Source organism: Triticum urartu, chromosome 5 (assembly GCF_003073215.2).
Source record: "Triticum urartu cultivar G1812 chromosome 5, Tu2.1, whole genome shotgun sequence".
NCBI lineage: Eukaryota > Viridiplantae > Streptophyta > Magnoliopsida > Poales > Poaceae > Triticum > Triticum urartu.
In genome coordinates this window covers 284220670-284241961 of record NC_053026.1, presented here as the reverse complement: position 1 = coordinate 284241961, position 21292 = coordinate 284220670, and the positions used below count along the sequence as shown (strand labels likewise).

At 44.6% G+C, this 21292-nt stretch overlaps 1 long non-coding RNA gene across 11 annotated transcripts; it reads right to left on the bottom strand.

The window, feature by feature from the left end:
• Window positions 1-12541: 12541 nt before the first annotated feature.
• LOC125508619 lies at window positions 12542-19869 on the bottom strand. Of its 11 annotated transcripts, none has more exons than XR_007283649.1 (7): window positions 19321-19869; window positions 18415-18524; window positions 17354-17625; window positions 17060-17226; window positions 16098-16297; window positions 14146-14325; window positions 12542-12977 (listed from the first exon to the last, which is right to left on the bottom strand). It is a non-coding gene; the product is annotated as an uncharacterized LOC125508619 (long non-coding RNA). The 11 variants fall into 11 exon arrangements; XR_007283651.1 differs by lacking the exon at window positions 14146-14325 and adding an exon at window positions 16734-16860 and having other exon boundaries at window positions 19321-19868; XR_007283652.1 differs by lacking the exon at window positions 14146-14325 and having other exon boundaries at window positions 18637-19866.
• Between the last annotated feature and the right edge of the window lie 1423 nt (window positions 19870-21292).

Here is a 21292-nt window from a genome sequence, read left to right as displayed (position 1 = left end):
GTTAGCACCTTTAGGATTGACAAAACCTTCTGGTTGTATCATATACAACTCTTCTTTAATAAATCTATTATGGAATGCAATTTTGTTTATCCATTTGCTAGATTTCATAAAATGCGGCAATTGCTAACATGATTCGGACAGACTTAAGCATAGATATGAGTGAGAAACTCTCATCGTAGTCAACACCTTGAACTTGTCGAAAACTTTTGCAACAATTCTAGCTTTGTAGATAGTAACACTACTATCAGTGTCCGTCTTCCTCTTGAAGATCCATTTATTATCAATGGCTTGCCAATCATCGGGCAAGTCAACCAAAGTCCATACTTTGTTCTCATACATGGATCCCATCTCAGATTTTCATGGCCTCAAGCCATTTTGCGGAATCTGGGCTCACCATCGCTTCTTCATAGTTCGTAGGTTCGTCATGGTCAAGTAGCATGACCTCCAGAACAGGATTACCGTACCACTCTGGTGCGGATCTCACTCTGGTTTACCTACGAGATTTGGTAGTAACTTGATCTGAAGTTACATGATCATCATCATTAGCTTCCTCACTAATTGGTGCAGTAGTCACAGGAACAGATTTCTATGATGAACTACTTTCCAATAAGGGAGAAGGTACAATTACCTTATCAAGTTCTACTTTCCTCCCACTCACTTCTTTCGAGAGAACCTCCTTCTCTAGAAATGATCCATTCTTAGCAACGAATGTCTTGCCTTTGGATCCGTGATAGAAGGTGTACCCAACAGTAACTTTTTGGGTATCCTATGAAAACACACTTTTCCAATTTGGGTTTGAGCTTATCAGGATGAAACTTTTTCACATAAGCATTGCAACCCCAAACTTTAAGAAACAACAACTTTGGTTTCTTGCCAAACCACAGTTCATACGGTGTCGTCTCAACAGATTTAGATGGTGCCCTTTTAACGTGAATGCAGCTGTCTCTAATGCATAACCCCAAAACGATAGTGGTAGATCAGTAAGAGACATCATAGATTGCATTATGTCCAATAAAGTACGGTTATGACGTTCGGACACACCATTATGTTGTGGTGTTCCATGTGGCATGAGTTTGTGAAACTATTCCACATTGTTTTAACTGAAGACCAAACTCGTAACTCAAATATTTGTCTCCGCGATCAGATCGTAGAAACTTTATTTTCTTGTCACGATGTTTTTCCACTTCACTCTGAAATTCTTTGAACTTTTCAAATGTTTCAGACTTATGTTTCATCAAGTAGATATACCCATATCTGCTCAAATCATCTGTGAAGTTCAGAAAATAACGATACTTGCCGTGAGCCTTAACACTCATCGGACCGCATACATCAGTATGTATTATTTCCAATAAGTCAGTTGCTCGCTCTGGAGAACGGAGTCTTAGTCATCTTGCCCATGAGGCATGGTTCGCAAGCATCAAGTGATTCATAATCAAGTGATTCCAAAATCCCATCAACATGGAGTTTCTTCATGCGCTTTACACCAATATGACCTAAACGGCAGTGCTACAAATAAGTTGCACTATCATTATTAACTTTGCATATTTTGGTTTCAAATTTATGATTATGTGTATCACTACGATCGAGATCCAACGAACTATTTTCATTGGGTGTGTAACCATATAAGGTTTTATTCATGTAAACAGAACAACAATTTATTCTCTTACTTAAATGAATAACCGTATTACAATAAACATGATCAAATTATATTCATGCTCAACGCAAACACCAAATAACACTTATTCAGGTTCAACACTAATCCCGAAAGTATAGAATAATATACTTATGTTCACTTTGCCATCCTTCTTATCCGCCAATCACTTGGGGTAGTTCCGCTTCTAGTGACCAGTCCCTTTGCAGTAGAAGCACTTAGTCTCAGGCTTAGGACCAGACTTGGGCTTCTTCACTTGAGCAGCAACTTGCTTGCTATTCTTCTTGAAGTTCCCCTTCTTCCCTCTGCCCTTTTCTTGAAACTAGTGGTCTTGTCTACCATCAACACTTGATGTTTTTCTCGATTTCTACCTTTGTCAATTTCCGCATTACAAAGAGCTTGGGAATCATTTCCGTTATCCCTTGCATATCATAGTTCATCACGAAGTTCTACTAACTTGGTGATGGTGACTAGAGAATTCTGTCAATCACTATCTTATCTGAAAGATTAACTCCCACTTGATTCAAGCGATTGTAGTACTCAGACAATCTGGGCACATGCTCACTAGTTGAGCGATTCTCCTCCATCTTTTAGCTATAGAACTTGTTGGAGACTTCATATCTCTCAACTCGGGTATTTGCTTGAAATATTAACTTCAACTCTTGGAACATCTCATATGCTCCATGACGTTCAAAACGTCTGAAGTCGCCATTAAGCATGGTGCACTAAACTATCAAGTAGTCATCATATTGAGCTAGCCAAACGTTCATAACGTCTGCATCTGCTCCTGCAATAGGTATGTCACCTAGCGGTGCATCAAGGACATAATTCTTCTGTGCAGCAATGAGGATAAACCTTAGATCACGGATCCAATCCGCATCATTGCTATTAACATCTTTCAACACAATTTTCACTAGGAACATATCAAAATAAACACAGGGAAGCAACAACACGAGCTATTGATCTACAACATAATTTGCAAAATACTACTAGGACTAAGTTCATGATAAATTTAAGTTCAATTAATCATATTACTTAAGAACTCCCACTTAGATAGACATCCCTCTAATCCTCTAAGTGATCACGTGATCCAAATCAACTAAACCATGTCCGATCATCACGTGAGATGGAGTAGTTTCAATGGTGAACATCACTATGTTGATCATATCTACTATATGATTCACGCTCGACCTTTCGGTCTCCGTGTTCCGAGGCCATATCTGTATATGCTTGGCTCGTCAAGTATAACCTGAGTATTCCGCGTGTGCAACTGTTTTGCACCCGTTGTATTTGAACGTAGAGCCTATCACACCCGATCATCATGTGGTGTCTCAGCACGAAGAACTTTCGCAACGGTGCATACTCAGGGAGAACACTTCTTGATAATTAGTGAGAGATCATCTTAAAATGCTACCGTCAATCAAAGCAAGATAAGATGCATAAAAGATAAACATCACATGCAATCAATATAAGTGATATGATATGGCCATCATCATCTTGTGCTTGTGATCTCCATCTTCGAAGCACCGTCATGATCACCATCGTCACCGGCGCGACACCTTGATCTCCATCGTAGCATCGTTGTCGTCTCGCCAATCTTATGCTTCCATGACTATCGCTACCGCTTAGTGATAAAGTAAAGCATTACAGCGCGATTGCATTGCATACAATAAAGCGACAACCATATGGCTCCTGCCAGTTGCCGATAACTCGGTTACAAAACATGATCATCTCATACAATAAAATTTAGTATCATGTTTTGACCATATCACATCACAATATGCCCTGCAAAAACAAGTTAGACGTCCACTACTTTGTTGTTGCAAGTTTTACGTGGCTACTACGGGCTTAAGCAAGAACCAATCTTACCTACGCATCAAAACCACAACGATAGTTTGTCAAGTTGGTGCTGTTTTAACCTTCGCAAGGACCGGGCGTAGCCACACTTGGTTCAACTAAAGTTGGAGAAACTGTCACCCGCTAGCCACCTTTGTGCAAAGCACGTCGGGAGAATCGGTCTCGCGTAAGCGTACGCGTAATGTCGGCCCGGGCCGCTTCGTCCAACAATACCGCCGAACCAAAGTATGACATGCTGGTAAGCAGTATGACTTATATCGCCCACAACTCACTTGTGTTCTACTCGTGCATATAACATCAACACATAAAACCTAGGCTCGGATGCCACTGTTGGGGAACGTAGTAATTTCAAAAAAATTCCTACGCACACGCAAGATCATGGTGATGCATAGCAACGAGAGGGGAGAGTGTGATCTACGTACTCTTGTAGACCGACAGCGGAAGCGTTGTGACAACGCAGTTGATGTAGTCGTACGTCTTCACGATCCGACCGATCCAAGCACCATTACTCCGGCACCTCCGAGTTCTTGGCACACGTTCAGCTCGATGACGATCCCCAGGCACCGATCCAGCAAAGCGTCGGGGATGAGTTCCGTCAGCATGACGGCGTGATGACGATCTTGATGTTCTACCGTCGCAGGGCTTCGCCTAAGCACCGCTACAATATGACCGAGGTGGAATATGTTGGAGGGGGGCACCGCACACGGCTAAGGAACGATCACGAAGATCAACTTGTGTGTCTAGAGGTGCCCCCTTGCCCCCGTATATAAAGGAGCAAGGGGGAGGGGGCGGCCGGCCTAGGAGGGGGCGCGCCAAGGGGAGTCCTACTCCCACTGGGAGTAGGACTCCTTCCTTCCTTGTTGGAGTAGGAGAAGGGGAAAGAGGGGGAGAGGAAGAAGGAAAAGGGGGCTGCGCCCCTTGTCCAATTCGGACCAGAGGGGGGGCGCAGGCCTCCTTCCTTTTGGCCTCTCTCCTCTATTCCCGTATGGCCCAATAAGGCCCATATACTCCCCGGCGAATTCCCGTAACTCTTCGGTACTCCGAAAAATACCCGAATCACTCGGAACCTTTCCGATGTTCGAATATAGTCGTCCAATATATCAATCTTTACGTCTCGACCATTTCGAGACTCCTCGTCATGTCTCCGATCTCATCCGGGACTCCGAACTCCTTCGGTACATCAAAACTCATAAACTCATAATATAACTGTCATCGAAACCTTAAGCGTGCGGACCCTACGGTTCAAGAACAATGTAGACATGATCGAGACACGTCTCCGGTCAATAACCAATAGCGGGACCTGGATGCCCATATTGGCTCCTACATATTCTACGAAGATCTTTATCGGTCAGACCGCATAACAACATACGTTGTTCCCTTTGTCATCGGTATGTTACTTGCCCGAGATTCGATCGTTGGTATCTTAATACCTAGTTCAATCTCGTTATCGGCAAGTCTCTTTACTCGTTCCGTAATACATCATCTCACAACTAACTCATTAGTTGCAATGCTTGCAAGGCTTATGTGATGTGCATTACCGAGAGGGCCCAGAGATACCTCTCCGACAATCGGAGTGACAGATCCTAATCTCGAAATACGCCAACCCAACATGTACCTTTGGAGACACCTGTAGAGCTCCTTTATAATCACCCAGTTACGTTGTGACGTTTGGTAGCACACAAAGTGTTCCTCCGGCAAACGGGAGTTGCATAATCTCATAGTCATAGGAACATGTATAAGTCATGAAGAAAGCAATAGCAACATACTAAACGATCGGGTGCTAAGCTAATGGAATGGGTCATGTCAATCACATCATTCTCCTAATGATATGATCCCGTTAATCAAATAACAACTCTTTTGTTTATGGTTAGGAAACATAACCATCTTCGATTAACGAGCTAGTCAAGTAGAGGCATACTAGTGACACTCTGTTTGTCTATGTATTCACACGTGTATTATGTTTCCGGTTAATACAATTCTAGCATGAATAATAAACATTTATCATGATATAAGGAAATAAATAATAACTTTATTATTGCCTCTAGGGCATATTTCCTTCAATCCGTAGTATGGGAAGGGGAACCCGGCAATAACAGCCCGGACCCAACTGCACTGCCCGACACCGAACACTCTGACATAATTGGAGGCTCTGCCAATGAAATAACACTTTCAGCCCACGTAATAATGGCCGTCATCGCCCCATGGACAGAACCATTCCTCGCCTACCTTACTAGGCAGGAACTCCCTGAGGACCAAGATGAGGCACGCTGCATAGTGCGGCGATCTAAAGCCTATAAAGTCCATGAGGGAGAGCTTTATAAGAAAAGCGCTATCGGAGTCCTTCAAAGGTGCATCTCCAAAGAGGAAGGGCGGAACCTCCTGGCTGAAATTCATGCCGGACTCGGTGGTCATCATGCTGCAGCTCGGTCCCTTGTAAGCAAGGCCTTCCGTACAGGCTTTTATTGGCCGACGACCCGGGCAGACGCCCAGGACTTAGTCCAACGATGCGTCGGTTGCCAGCTTTTTGCAAACCAAAGCCATATACCACCCACCGCCCTCCAAACTATCCCCATCACTTGGCCCTTCGCGGTCTGGGGGCTTGACATGGTTGGAACCCTTAAAGGCGGAACCCACAAGAAAAAATACTTACTGGTCATGGTGGATAAGTTCACCAAATGGATAGAAGCCAAGCCTGTTAAGACGGCCGAATCCGGACCGGTGATAGACTTTATATCCGGGGTTGTACACCGTTACGGCGTCCCCCATAGCATTATCACTGATAACGGCACGAACTTTACGGCCGATGAGGTAAAACTCTGGTGCAAAAATATGGGCATCAAGCTCGATTATGCTTCCGTCTATCACTCACAAACTAACGGTCAGGTCGAACGTGCAAATGGTCTTATCATGAGCGGCATCAAACCCAGATTAGTGCGGTCCCTTAAGGAATCTAATATGCACTGGGTAGAGGAGCTCGACTCCGTACTCTGGGGGCTGCGGACCACGCTGAATCGCACCACCAGATACACACCATTCTTCATGGTGTACGGCGCAGAGGCAGTTTTGCCCTGCGACATAATTCATGACTCACCTCGAGTGCGCATGTACGAAGAAAGAGAAGCCGAGCTCGATCGGCAAGACAGTTTGGACGCCTTGGGGGAAGAGCGTGACGTGGCAAAAGCCCGTTCCGCATTTTATCAACAGCAGGCTCGAAGATACCAAAGCAGAGAAGTACGGGCCAAAAATTACAACGTTGGCGAATTAGTTCTACGCATGCCGGATAAGAAAAAGGACAAACTCAAGCCCAAGTGGGAAGGTCCCTTCATAATTGACCAAGTCCTGACTGATGGAGCGTACCGCCTGCGAGATGCATCGGATAACCGACTCGAGCCGAACCCATGGAACGCAGCCCGTCTCCGAAGATTCTACGCCTAGCGCCGGACTCTGTGTTCGTCTCCTTCCTCTGTCCATTTTTTATATACTTTATGTCTTACATTTCTCTCCTTCTCCTCTCTCTCTCTCTCTCTTATAGCCTTTAAAGGCTCATACAGTGATGCGCTATCCGCGCTCATTAAACCTGGGGGCTTCCTTAAACAGAAGCTTATTTATACGGGTTTCATGCCCAACACATGTGTCACACTTCCGCATGTACCTTTTATTCACCATTATATGCATCGATATGACTTAAGTTTTGGCCAAGCTGGGTTGCCTGGCTCCTGTGCTTACCCCTACGTTCCCGATTGTTCGGCTAGGTGGTAAAGGGAGCACCTCTGCGATTGTTACTGCCGGGTCAGCCGGATGTGTACCTCAGACTGGGTGAAGCCGAAAGCTAGCGTTCTTAAGGGAATATTCGGTCGGTGAACTAAAGATGATCCTTTTTTCACTTATTTATCTATACGCCCCCAGATGTTTTTCCAGCGTCTCTTTCCGCAGAATGGACATGCACTTTAGGGCATGCCTCCCAGGGAAAGGAACCCCTAACGGAACTATTCTCCCTGGAAGATGTTTCTTACTAACCATGTAATATAACATAACTAGTTGGGCACTTGTCTGTTCAAGCACTAATGACCCCTACGCCTGGTCTCCATGCATACCCCAGTTCTTATATAACCGTGAGGATATTCGGACACACTCTGGACCATCAGGTCCCGAGGTTGAAGCGAAAAGGTCGGCCATGACAAATGATCTACAATCCGGCTAGAAGGCATTACACATGTCAATTATAATTACATAGTCAATCTGACTAATTGTATTCCTCTTCAATACCATCTAACAGGCTGTCTAGTTTACAGTCCTGTTGGGAATACTTTGTGGCCAATTCTACTTGGCCGTATACTAAGCTCACAGGGATCTCCTTCCCATCGGGCCCCACGGGTCCGACCTCGGCCATGTGGTTTGGGTCAGCCTTCGTGTACCGCGTCTTCACCATGGCCCAGGCCTCCCTGGCGCCTTGACAGCAGGCAGACATCTTCCACAATCGGAAGCGCCGCCGCGCTCCCTTCAGCTTCTCTACAAGCTCTCCAAGGCCTTCGGGCATGGAGACGGATGGCCACAAGGCCTGGGCGATGCTTTGCATCACCTGCCGAACTCGCTCGTGCAGTTGTGAGAGCTCGGGAAGAAGGTCACCCGTAGAACCGGGCATTTCCTCCGCAGGACGACCTGTTAGCATACCTACAGACATTACTCTGTTAGTCGACTTCCTCGCGGAACTCTTTTTTCAAAGTATGTTTAAGCACTTACTATATATGCCGCGTCGAAGGCGCTGATTCTCCTTCACGGAGTCCAACAGCTGGGCACGAACATCCTTCAGTTCAACGCCCAGCTTGGTGTTGGCATCTTGGAGATCGTTCTTCTCCCGCCTCACCTTTGTCAGCACGCTCTCACCAGCCTTTAGCTGGCGTCGGAGTTGTTGCTCTTCCGGATTTAATCCGGCGCCATCTGCAATTTCATTTGTCAGATTTGCACCCACGCCGCACTTCACAAAATACTTATCTTTCGAAGCGTATATTACCAGAGGGGGTCTCCTTGGGCTCCCCTGCCGCGGATAGTGCGGCCTCAAGTTGGGCTTTGCACTCTTCCAGCTCCTGGGACAGTAGGGTATTCTTTTCTGTAAGAACTTGCATAACAAATGATCCTTAAATCAGTTATCCTAACTGTTTCAAGTCTCGGGGGCTACTGGTATATATATAATTACCAAAATTTTCTTACCCGTATGTCTTTTACATATTGCTCCATGGCTCTGGCTAGACCATTTTGAGCGGCACGGAGGTACGCATCTCCCGAATTGAAGGCATCCAATGCCTCTTGGGAGAAACAAGCGTCGCGAAAAACTGTCCGGCGACGCATGTGGTTCATGGCACTTTCCACCTCGGAATTGGTGGCAAATAGCCTGTCCGCATCCTCTGTCGGAGGAGCGTCTGGTGCGCGCCTCGTGTTCGCCTCCGCGTCCAGACCAGGCTTTGGAGCCTGGCTGGTGGAGGCGCGATTGGCAACCTCTCCGGATATAGTCCGGCGAGGTCTCTTCGTCCTGAAGAGAGCACGAGCGTTAGTATGCCTTGAAGGAATAACACCTGGGAATAAGATGGCGCGCTATACCTTTGCGTCGGCGTCTCAGTCCAGACCACACTTCTTTTCAGCCCGCGGGGCCTTGCCGCCCCTCGTTGGCTAGTCGCCGCAGGCTCGGCCTCCCGTCTCAAGGACCTCCCCTGCAAAACACGGTTGTCATACGGCAATCGAAAACACGCGAGGATAGGTCTCTTTTCAAAGTGCTGGGACTTCGGTCTCAGTTACCTGTGAGGCTGGGAGTAGCCCTGGGTAATCGGCCGTAATGGCCACCAAGGCGTTGTCTTTGCTCAATTGATGAAACACCCCATCAATCAGCTCCACAGACAAGTCCGGATCCTCTTGAGAGGCCGGGTCAAGGAACCGTCCCGGATCCTCGGGTTGTGGAGGAGGGCTGTTTATTTCTTTAACAGCCTGGCGAAGTTCCTGCATTGAAGTCGTTAGACTGAATATTTAACAATAGGAATATAAAACGGATGGGCAAGTAAAAGTGTCCACTTACCCAACTTGGGGGATTGTACATAGAAAATCCACCCTGAGGGTTGACGCGGAGAAATTTCTCCTCTTCTTCCGTGTACAAAGTGGACAAGATCTTTATTAGAGCGGCAGCCGAATCCGGCCCCTTACGGCCGTGGCGGGTGGCGTCGTCCTCCCCGTTAAAGTCCCACATGGGGCGGCCTCTATACTGAAGCGGCTGCACCCCTCGCATGATGCATGCGGCCATGACCCCGATCATGGTAAGTCCGGAATGAGCTAACAATCTTATCCGGCCCATCAGGTAAAGAACGTCATTTCCCTCTGAGGGCTCCGTGGACGCCAGCTGAGGCGCTTCTTTAGGGGAGCACTGTCGAACTCAGGAAGGCCGATCCGGACAGGACCCGGCAGCGGGACGTCCTCTATATAAAACCATTCCGAAGGCCAGTCTTCGGACGCCTTCTTTGGGGTTCCGGATAGATATCCGGTCCCGGCGATGCGCCACACTTCGGCTCCGCCCACTTGATATATTGACCCCTTCTTAGAACGGGGCACAAGGCAGAATAGCCTTTTCTACAGTGCGAAATGAGCCTCGCAGCCCAAAAACAGCTCGCAAAGGGCTACGAAGCCCGCGATATGCAATATGGAGGCAGGCGTGAGGTTGTGCAGCTGGAGGCCATAGAACTCCAGGAGCCCCCGGAGAAACGGATGAATCGGAAATCCGAGCCCTCTTATTAAGTAAGGGACAAGGCATACCCGCTCTCCTTTGGAGGGATTGGGGGCGCTCTCCGCTTGCTCTCCACCATTATAGGTGGCAAGTCCGGCTCGAACCGAGACCATATAGGCCGGGGGAGAAATCCCTTGGTCTGGAGCGTCGCTAGCTCGCTGTGCGGGATGGAGCACCTCTTCCAATCTCCAGGCTGAGGGCTGGAAGGGCGAGAGGAGGAGCTGTGGCGGCCGGCCATGATAGAATGGACCTCTGTCGGATACGCTCTGATGAATACTCGCGGAGGGAAGAAGGTGTGGTTTGGATCTAAATCCTCGTCCCCTTAAATAGGCGGCTCATTCACGCGCCTAGGGGTGTAAATATAAAAAACACTCTAACTTTTCATATTCGTTTGACACGTGGAAGACGGCCATTATTGGGCGTAGAAGCCAAGGAGCGCTACAAGAAACCGGACATTTTCAATAGGTACACGGAATTTGGAGAACCCGCCTTGCAATGCCGAAGACAATCTGCGCGCCGGACTCGTCGTCATTGAAGCCTGGTTCGGGGGCTACCGAGGGAGTCCTGGATTAGGGGGTGTCCGGATAGCCGGACTATACCTTCGGCCGGACTCCTGGACTATGAAGATACAAGATCGAAGACTTCGTCCCGTGTCCAGAAGGGACTTTCCTTGGCGTGAAAGGCAAGCTTGGCGATACGGATATGCAGATCTTCTACCATTATAACCGACTCTGTGTAACCCTAGCCCTCTCCAGTGTCTATATAAACCGGAGGGTTTTAGTCCGTAGGACGAACAACAATCATACCATAGGCTAGCTTCTATGGTTTAGCCTCTCTGATCGCGTGGTAGATCTACTATTGTACTATCCATATCATCAATATTAATCAAGCAGCACGTAGGGTTTTACCTGTTACCATCCGCCTAGGCGCACAGTTCGGGACCCCCTACCCGAGATCCGCCGGTTTTGACACCGACAGTACTGTAATGAACTCATTCTTTATTTATACTAGTAGAACGCCCGTGCGTTGCAACAGGCTGCATTGGCGACTTCTTTTTTTCTTTGTTCCATCCATCAACTAAAAATGTTCCTTGAGGTGATACGTGGATGGACAAATTTACAATCATACTAAAATATCAATGGTTTAAAATATATTTTATCAAAAAAATAATTCTACAACACATCCGACATTAAGGTTATGGTATCTGACAGATAGGGAACAAACACAATGATGACTTACCATCAAATCTCATTTATATTTCAGAACATGTTTTTCCTACCAATGTGTGCAAGATCTCTCTCCCAATTCCCCCTTCCCTCGCTCCCTTGATCTCTCCCCCTCTCTCTCTCTCGCTCACTCTCTCCCGATCTCAGGTGTGTTGCCTTCTCAAGAAGGCTCCAATGCTCTAGTAGCGGTCTAATGAGCTGGTCGTCATTATTCGGTGGTGACAACAACGATGAGGAGGAACATCGCAAGATGTTGCTGATGTTCTTAATCTCTTCCATGTGGTCATTGTCGCTACTGCATGGGGTGTCGTTCATCAAGAATACTAGTAGAACGCCCGTGCGTTGCAACAGGCTGCATTGGCGACTTCTTTTTTTCTTTGTTCCATCCATCAACTAAAAATGTTCCTTGAGGTGATACGTGGATGGACAAATTTACAATCATACTAAAATATCAATGGTTTAAAATATATTTTATCAAAAAAATAATTCTACAACACATCCGACATTAAGGTTATGGTATCTGACAGATAGGGAACAAACACAATGATGACTTACCATCAAATCTCATTTATATTTCAGAACATGTTTTTCCTACCAATGTGTGCAAGATCTCTCTCCCAATTCCCCCTTCCCTCGCTCCCTTGATCTCTCCCCCTCTCTCTCTCTCGCTCACTCTCTCCCGATCTCAGGTGTGTTGCCTTCTCAAGAAGGCTCCAATGCTCTAGTAGCGGTCTAATGAGCTGGTCGTCATTATTCGGTGGTGACAACAACGATGAGGAGGAACATCGCAAGATGTTGCTGATGTTCTTAATCTCTTCCATGTGGTCATTGTCGCTACTGCATGGGGTGTCGTTCATCAAGAGGGCTTCAACCAAGAACCATAATTTGATTGACTACCCACAAAAAATAGAACTATTCTTTACAACTTTCTAAAAAGCTAAATATAATTCAAAAATAATTATGAAGAGAGGTTAGTAAATAAAAATACAAGTCATGACTAAAATATTAAAGTGAGAAAATTATTATTTTTTACCTCATAACAGATATTGTGGCATACTATCTTTCAATATTCCTTATTTAGTGCCAATGTAAATTCCATACATTAAATGTCTAGATCATCTGAAATGGCCATGAAATTACAAAGTGGGAAGGTGGAACAACATTTACACAAGTATAGCATGCAAAATCAGCAACTTATGTGTATAGTCTACAGCTTCATCAGGGCAAGTAAAAAAAATCTGTCCGGCGTATAAGTTGTACATAAAAAACTGCAGTTAAACCAATGGACAATTGGAATGGATGGTGCCTACAATCGCTGTGACAACAGGCTCACCAGCAAGGTTGCACTTGTAGATCATCATTTTCTGTGCAAGGGATATCTTCTCAACTGAAATCTCCATTCCAAAATCACCTCTGGCCATGAAGTAATTGGTTTCCCACAAAGTGTCATCAAAGTTTACAATGCCCTCTTGGTTTCAACCTACCAATTCAAGAAAGAATAACAACATAGCCGACATGGTCACGGGCAAGCACGTATGTTTATAGGCACAGTAGATTTAGTCAACACAGCAGTTGAACGAAGCTAAGTAATCTGAACAATTTTACAAGTACCAAGAAATAAAACTTACCACAGGAGATGCAAGAAATAAAATTAGGCAAAACTTGTTCAACAAATTATGCTAAGGCTTTTGTGAACCAAGTGTATTCATTAAGGAAAGCACATAGAAGAGAACCAATTATGTATTTTTTGACTATATAACACATAATAGACTATAATGTTTTTTTACAAACAGGAGTAGATGTGAAACATGTCCTCGGAGAGACAAAGAGTTCATGGGTTCCAGAATCAAGTGTGTATATTAACAAAAAGTTGGACGTTATAACAGTAAGTTGTCGAGTGTGTATATTAACAAAAAGTTGGACGACATAACAGTAAGGCAACTCAATGAATGGAAGGAACATCATCTGTGCAGAAGAGTATCACTGCAGAGAGTATCAGAAGTTCAGGAAGGAAAGAAAAAAAAACATTAACAAAGCTCGATAACATTACCATAATAATAACACAAAACAAGGATATTTGAATCAGATTTGTAATTCAGGCCCAAAAATGTATATACTATAATAATAACGCAACCATCAAGTCTTTAGTTAATTCATAAAGAGCTGATTGTTTTTAAATGTTTCAGTCCGCTGCTTCTGTATAACAGTTAAAGAACATAAAGAACCACTGCCAACAAATTTCAGTTAACTAACCGACGAATGGATACATATCAAAACAACTAAATCTATAAGTAATGTAGACTAACAAATACGCATGACCATGAGTGCTTCACTGATTGCAGAAAATCAATACCTAGATAAGGTTAAGGATTCAGGCCAAAAATGCATACTACACTGATAACACACTACCAAAAAAATCAGCAAGGTTCAGAATTCAGGCCCAAAAAAGGTATACTATACTAATAATAAGTAACCAGGAATTCTCGATTTGCTTCACAATTCAGGCCCAAAATACATATTGTACCAATAACACACAACCATCAAGTCTCAGTTCATTTACTTAAGAATTGATTATATTTCAATGATTCCATCTCCTGCTATTCTTTAGCAGTTAAAACCAGGCTTCACCATGAAAATAGAAAAGATACCTAGTTCAGTCGCTCGTAGCTTTGGAGCATGCTTAATCAGTTTGTTCCTCATGAACCACATATCAGCGCACACATACAGACACACACGCGATGTGCTCAGCACCTCATGCTGCTAATCACTATGTCGTACCTCTAAGTTGCAATGGACACACATGTATCATTGCCACTCAATGGTTTACCCTGCAAGAAGTAGGAACAACACTAATCAGAGATGATCAGGTTCAGTAGAATGGACGGATAGGCAGAAAAAAATCACCGTGCAGCCAAAAGTATACATCTTCCAGCTTCCAATTTTGGAAAAGCTTAAAAATAGATATAATGTCATTTTTGTTCCGAAAGTATACATTAATGCGGTTGAAAAACAGGTCCTCTCTCTGTTTAAACAAATAGATATAGATTGATTTTCCATTCCAAAAGTATACGTTAACATGGTTGAAAAACAGATCACATCACCCCAGCTGTTAAAAGTCAATTAATCTTTTTAGTAAACAAAAATTATACTCCGTATTTCAGAATTTGGAGACGAGGCTAACTTTCCGTCTACTAAACCAACCAAGAAGAAATTCAACTCAGCCATGAGAGCTTTAAAAAAAGGATTTTAGTGTGATCTTACCGAAAAAGGCTTTCGCCCCGCTTTATATATAAAGCATCAATCAACAAGCACCCAGTACAAACACACGCCCCGCCACCGCAACACACGCACACACCCAGGGTAGGATACATAGGTGCTGAGCGCAGCAACACCACCCCTAGCACTACCCACGCAGAGATGAAGCTACATATGACGAACCATGTGCTCCAAGGCGGCGCCTTCAGGACGGGAACGACACCGAATCGCCGCCACCGCCCGATCCAAAGATCAGAGTTTCCCCCGGAACCGCATGACAGACAATGAGAGCCGCGACGACGCCTTCAAGAAGGGAACGATCTTCGCCGCCGCTGGTCCGTCCGAAGATAGAACAGGTTTTCACCTTGGCCAACACTCATCGCCACCGAACGCCACACCCCGGACACCACGCCGCCCACACGACCATGGTGACCGGGCAGCACCAAGGCACGGGCTCTGCCCACAAGCACCGCGCTACCACCACCAGGGCCGCCGCCCCAGCATCCAAGACCTCGACACCACCTCACCTGAGACACGTCGCACCCCAAAGGAACGACACCGGATCGCCGCAACCGCCCGATCCAAAGGTCACTCCTGTTGCACCGTGCGCGAGAGGAGCTCCGTCTAGCCGCGTCGGGCGCGGGACGAGCTCGATCCTGCAGCACCAGGACGCGAGACGAGCGGGGAGAGGGGAAGTCCCGGCGGCGCGCGGCGGCTCGCGGGTGGAGTCGCCCCTCGAGTCGCCAGAGGAGGGCGACGCGGGGGTGTTTTTTCACTCTAGTGTGATCTTTGGTATTTCAGCTTCAACCGAAGCTAGCCGCCATTCGCAGTTAGACAATGTAAATCCAAATTTTAGATGGTTTTTCGTTTAAACTGAAGATATAACAGCCTAGGCACTGCCACAATCGATGAACACAAAAATAATGTTCAATTAATTACTTAACGGCAGATAATCAGTGTACCACTACATGGTACCATAATAATTAATTAATTTGCAGCAATTCTAGACATCATTAACTCTTAGACACTGTAAAAGCAAATTGCAGATATATTTTTAGTTTAACCCGAGGCTACAACCTTATACGCACTACCACATTCGATGAACGCCACAACAATGTTCAGCACTACCACATGTAATCTGAATCTCCCCTGAACTTTTCAGTTTGACCACCCCCAGGCATATAATTGCAGCCTAACAAAGACGACATTGCTCCATGGGAGACTCATAGATTCAACTCGACCAAAGAATAAGATTTAATAATGGATTCAAATAATTAAGACGAAGATATTGTCCTGTGGCCCAAGAGAAAAGATATGTTTGGTAATTGGAAACGTGTGTAGATACCTTGATGGAGCGGTCTTGTTCAAAGGCTAAGGAGGCCTTGGAGAAGACCACCTTCCGGGTGAGGAACTTCTGCAGGGACTACACGCTGGCGCCCAAGTCCCTAAGGTTGCCAATGCTCCTTTGGGTTTGAAAACCTTCTCTTCACAGAATTATAGATCAATTTCTGAATTCTGGAGGACTGTACATAACGCATACTTCATCTGGAAAAATAAAACTAACTGTAATGAAAGCATCAATTGCAGTTGAAAAAATAGTGCTAAAGAAAAAGGAAAGCTTGTGGCTGCTAATTGATTGCAGCGTATGTACCAAACAAATTACAATGCACTAACACAACATGCGAATTTAAAGAACTCCCTATAGTGGATTCAACCACCCTGAACGAATGATATTATATATCAAGGGCATGAGTAATGCAGGTTTATATTTGTAACCAAATAAAGTAAAGAGTACATATTAACCAATGGAATTAACTGAAGCAATTAAATAAATTTGAGACGGTAACTACAAAGCATGAATACAATGAGAAACTACACAAATTCAATCTAACCATGTGTTAGTAGATTAGATGCTGCAAAAGGTTGTACAACCTTATGGGACACAAGCAGCCAAGTTAAACTAACTGAGGGATGAACTTACTAAATGAATCAACCACTTTGTTCTTGCCCCTGGCCTTATCAAACTTATACACAAGCAAATCTTGCATAGTTGGAGAAAATGAATATTCAAGATCGAGAAGAACATCTAGAAGCTCTCGTGCATCAATCTAGTGCAAAGACCATTGAGGTGTTGTTAGTTTTCCTAAATCACGAGAACCATCTTGATAAGGAAATGACACCTGTTTGGAAGATAATTATATCATAGTAGAGGTACTCGAACCCTGGGTGTTCATTTTGTTCCAGCCCTACTCAGATTTGTGCTAGTTCTAAAATAGTTAGAGATGCACAATGACAATGGGCACTAACCTGGGCCAGTGACCTAAGAATTTGGAGCGAAGATTACTATTTTTTAGCGCAACACACCCTCTGTTGGCGGTTAAAATACCTCATGTCTGGGCTCGTAGTTGAACTTCTTACTGTAATTCTTACTGTGCATCTTCCTTTTGAACATTTGTTCCAATGAACCTGCAAACCTGCATCCAAAACAATCAATCTCACGACTGGCCATAATAATAAAAACAATCCACATGACCTTGCAAGCAAGAATATAGATGTAATTGATCAAAAATGAGGGAGATGGAATTTGTGTAAGTTCTGCACCTGTTCTAAGATCTCAGGTTGTAGTCGGCAGTGTAGGGGAGCAGTGATGTCGTGGCCGCACCATGGGGCTAGTCCTTGGTGTATGGGAGTTGTGCCATCAAGGCCGCACTGTTGGGGTAGTCCTTGATGTAGGGGAGCAGCTTCATCAGGGTCGCACTTGCCATCAGAGGGAGATGGAGCATCAGTGTGGTGATGGAGTAATGCATTTCGTTTATCTGGTTGCTGCATTTCACCAATGTACCTTTGAAAAGATTGAACAGATTATCTTCCACCTAAAAGTAACACGGCCATCTTCATGAGACTGTCTACGCACATGGATGCAAATAGAAGATAATTGATGTCTTTGTACCAGAAAGATGTAAATTGAATATTCGATGTGTGACTGATTGCTACATTTTTCAGTTGATGAGATACAATATTCAGTTAAGATACACTCCATCCGTCCCAAAATAACTTATTTTGGGTTGGAGGGAGTATATCATAACTACATTCCTATCATGCACTGAAGCTTCAAATTGTATTTACTTGAGACATACAAGATAGAAAATATATAAGAGGAAAAATAAATAAAGGTTCATGCACGAACAAAACCTCCAGTGCTTTCACCCAGGAAAAAAGCAAACACACGGGGTTTTTACCCACCCCCCACCTATTTTCAGTGAGGGTGGGTCCCTCACACCCTTATTTTTTGTCCAACCAAGCTATCCCGTTAATCCCGTAAAACTCTCCCCGTGTGTCTAGCACTGCTCCAGATTGGCTATGCCTAAGCAATACAGTAACTAAGTTCTCTATATACTCTCTAGTTTGGTTATTGAATATGGGAGATTATGTTCCTTTTATTCCAGGAAAAAAAGGTCATTGAGTTTGTTCCTGTGAAAATTGTGATGGTCTATTTAAAGTTAGACATTTATAATACTAAATCTGGTCACATATGGGTGAATTAGTATGCCATCGCACATGTAGATGTTTTCCTGATGAATATAGATTAATTTATCATGATCAAATGCATCTAAGGATCCATGAATCAACTAATCATATGGAGTAACCAAATATCACCTTACCTCTTTCTAGAACTCTCATTCCCCTTGCACGGAATCACTCACGCGGAGCCTTTACAACCACTGCTTCAGCAGATCCTTGCACTATTGTGGTCGTGGCCTTTTGCAAATCCCTGAACAACAAACAACCAACAACAATAAAAACGGTTGTCCACAAATCTGATCATGCGAGTATGTTTTTCAGTTGGTAGTTATGAACTTATCAGTGGAATAGTAATTAAGTACCATACATTCAAAGATATTTCTGGATCCCAACGCCGAGATTGGCATTATCGTGGCTTCTCTACAAAAGCACAATATCCAGAGGTATTTTGGGATCCTCCAGACACAAAGGGGCGAGTACCAACCATTGTTGTGCTAGCCCTAGTGTGACACATGTCGGGACCGATAGAGGATGTTGGCCCAGCCGGTGATGCTCCCTGAGACCATCTAGACCGACCGCTACAGTCAAAGCTGATGGAGCCTGCTCCGACGCCATTGGCATGCATGCAGTGTGGTTATGGTGGACTCCAGCGATTGCGTCGGTGCGATGATCATAGCCCACCCTGTACATCCAAATGTCCATGAACATGCACACCATAAGCGAGGAGCGCGTCATGCATGCCAACGGTGACCAAGCTGGAAAGGGCGGTGCCGGACTCCAGGATGCCGAGAGACACCAGCATACTCGGGCATGAACGACACCATCACTCTCATGCCAGAATCGGTATGTGACCACAAAGGCTACCTTGCCGAATACAACAGACTGATAATACTCCCAGGTAGGAACTTGAAATTGGTAATAAGTTTTCGATCAAGTAATCAAGTTGGCAAGATATAAAAATCAGAATAGAAAAGGGCGAACATAGAAAGAAAGAAGAACATGGAGATGGCGTTGACATCCACAATTAATGGATCGAAAATCCATACCAACAACCTGGAGGCGACGGCCGCATCTGCGCCTCCACGCGCGAGGACGATTGCGCACGCTCCGGCGCGAGATCAGGGCATTAGACATATGGCTTCTCGCCGCACAGGAAGCTCCAGCCCGAGTCGACCCTGGCGTCACATCGGCCAAAGAGGCGGCGACTCCCAGCGCGGAGCGCATGACGACAGTGACAAAGCGGTCATGGCCTTCAACCTCGATGTGAGGCGGCCAGTGGCCATCGCTCCCTCCCGGCTTCCTTGCTCTTGATCCACGCCCGCAGCAGCAAGGCGACGGATCCAATGGAGGTGGTGCGTGAGGGCGGGTTGGGCGGCGAGGGACAACATGCGGGAGCACGCCGGGAGGGGGAAACCTAGCTGCGAAACAAAATCTGGTGATCATCGGGAGACATCGCGTCGGCGTGAGATGAAGATTCAGATCGAGAATTGGGGTGCGGCGGCGGAGCTTGGGATTGAGGGAGGGAGCAGGTACGCGACTCGTGCGGCATCATGGGCACGAGGATTCGGGTGCGAGGCTCTGGCTAATTTTCATAGGTTAACGGTCGTAGATTTTTTTAGAACGATTTTCTGTCGATAAACCGTAGTGTTTTACAAGGGAGGAAGGGGTGAATCGCTGGGTAGCGGAAGGTGGGATCCAGGACGAAAATTAACCGTCTCTGGTGGGACGAAAATTGACCGGCGGAGACTACCAACTGGACGAAAATTAACCGTCTCTGGTGGGACGAAAATTGACCGGCGGAGACTACCAACTGCTTTATTAGGAGTAGAGATTGGTGTTAAACCTGCCGTATTCCAACTTATCTATGGTTTATAGACTCTTTTAATAGCCATAAATTTATCAAAATAAGCAAACAACACACGAAAAACAGAATCTGTTAAAAATAGAACAGTCTGTAGTAATCTGTAGCTAACGCAGCTTCTGAAACCCTAAAAAATCTAAAATAAATTGTTGGGCATGAGGAATTTATCTATTAATTATCTTCAAAAAGAATTAATTAAATAGCACCTTCCAAATAAAAATGGAAGCAATTCTCGTGAGCGCTAAAGTTTCTGTTTTTCACAGCAAGATCAAAAAGACTTTTCCCAAGTCTTTCCAACGGTTCTACTTGGCACAAACACTAATTAAACACAAAAAACACAACCAAAATAGAGGCTAGATAAATTATTTATTACTAAACAGGAGCAAAAATCAAGGAATAAAACTAAAATTGGGTGGCCTTCCAACAAGCGCTATCGTTTAACGCCCCTAGCTAGGCATAAAAGCAAGGATAGATCTAGGTATTGTCATCTTTGGTAGGCAATCCATAAGTGGCTCTCATAATAGATTCATATGGTAATTTAATTTTATTTCTAGGGAAGTGTTTCATGCCTTTCCTTAATGGAAATTGAAATCTAATATTCCCTTCTTTCATATCAATAATTGTACCAATCGTTTTAAGGAAAGGTCTACCAAGATATAGGACATGAAGGATTGCAATCTATATCAAGAACAATGAAATCTACGGGCACATAGTTCATATTTGCAATAATAATAACATTATTAATTCTTCCCATAGGTTTCTTAATAGTGAAATCCGCAAGGTGCAAGTTTAAAGAACAATCATCAAAATCACGGAAACCTAGCAAATCACACAAAGTTTTTGAAATCATGGAAACACTAGCACCCAAATCACACCAAGTATAGCACTCATGATCTTTAATTTTAATTTTTATTGTAGGTTTCCACTCATCATAAAGTTTTCTAGGGATAGAAACTTCCAACTCAAGTTTTTCTTCATAAGATTGCATCAAAGCATCAACGATATGTTTAGTAAAAGCTTTATTTTGACTATAAGCTTGAGGAGAATTTAGCACGGATTGCAATAAGGAACTACAATCTATCAAAGATAAATTATCATAATTAAATTCCTTGAAATCTAAAATAGTGGGTTCATTGATATTTAAAGTTTTGACCTCT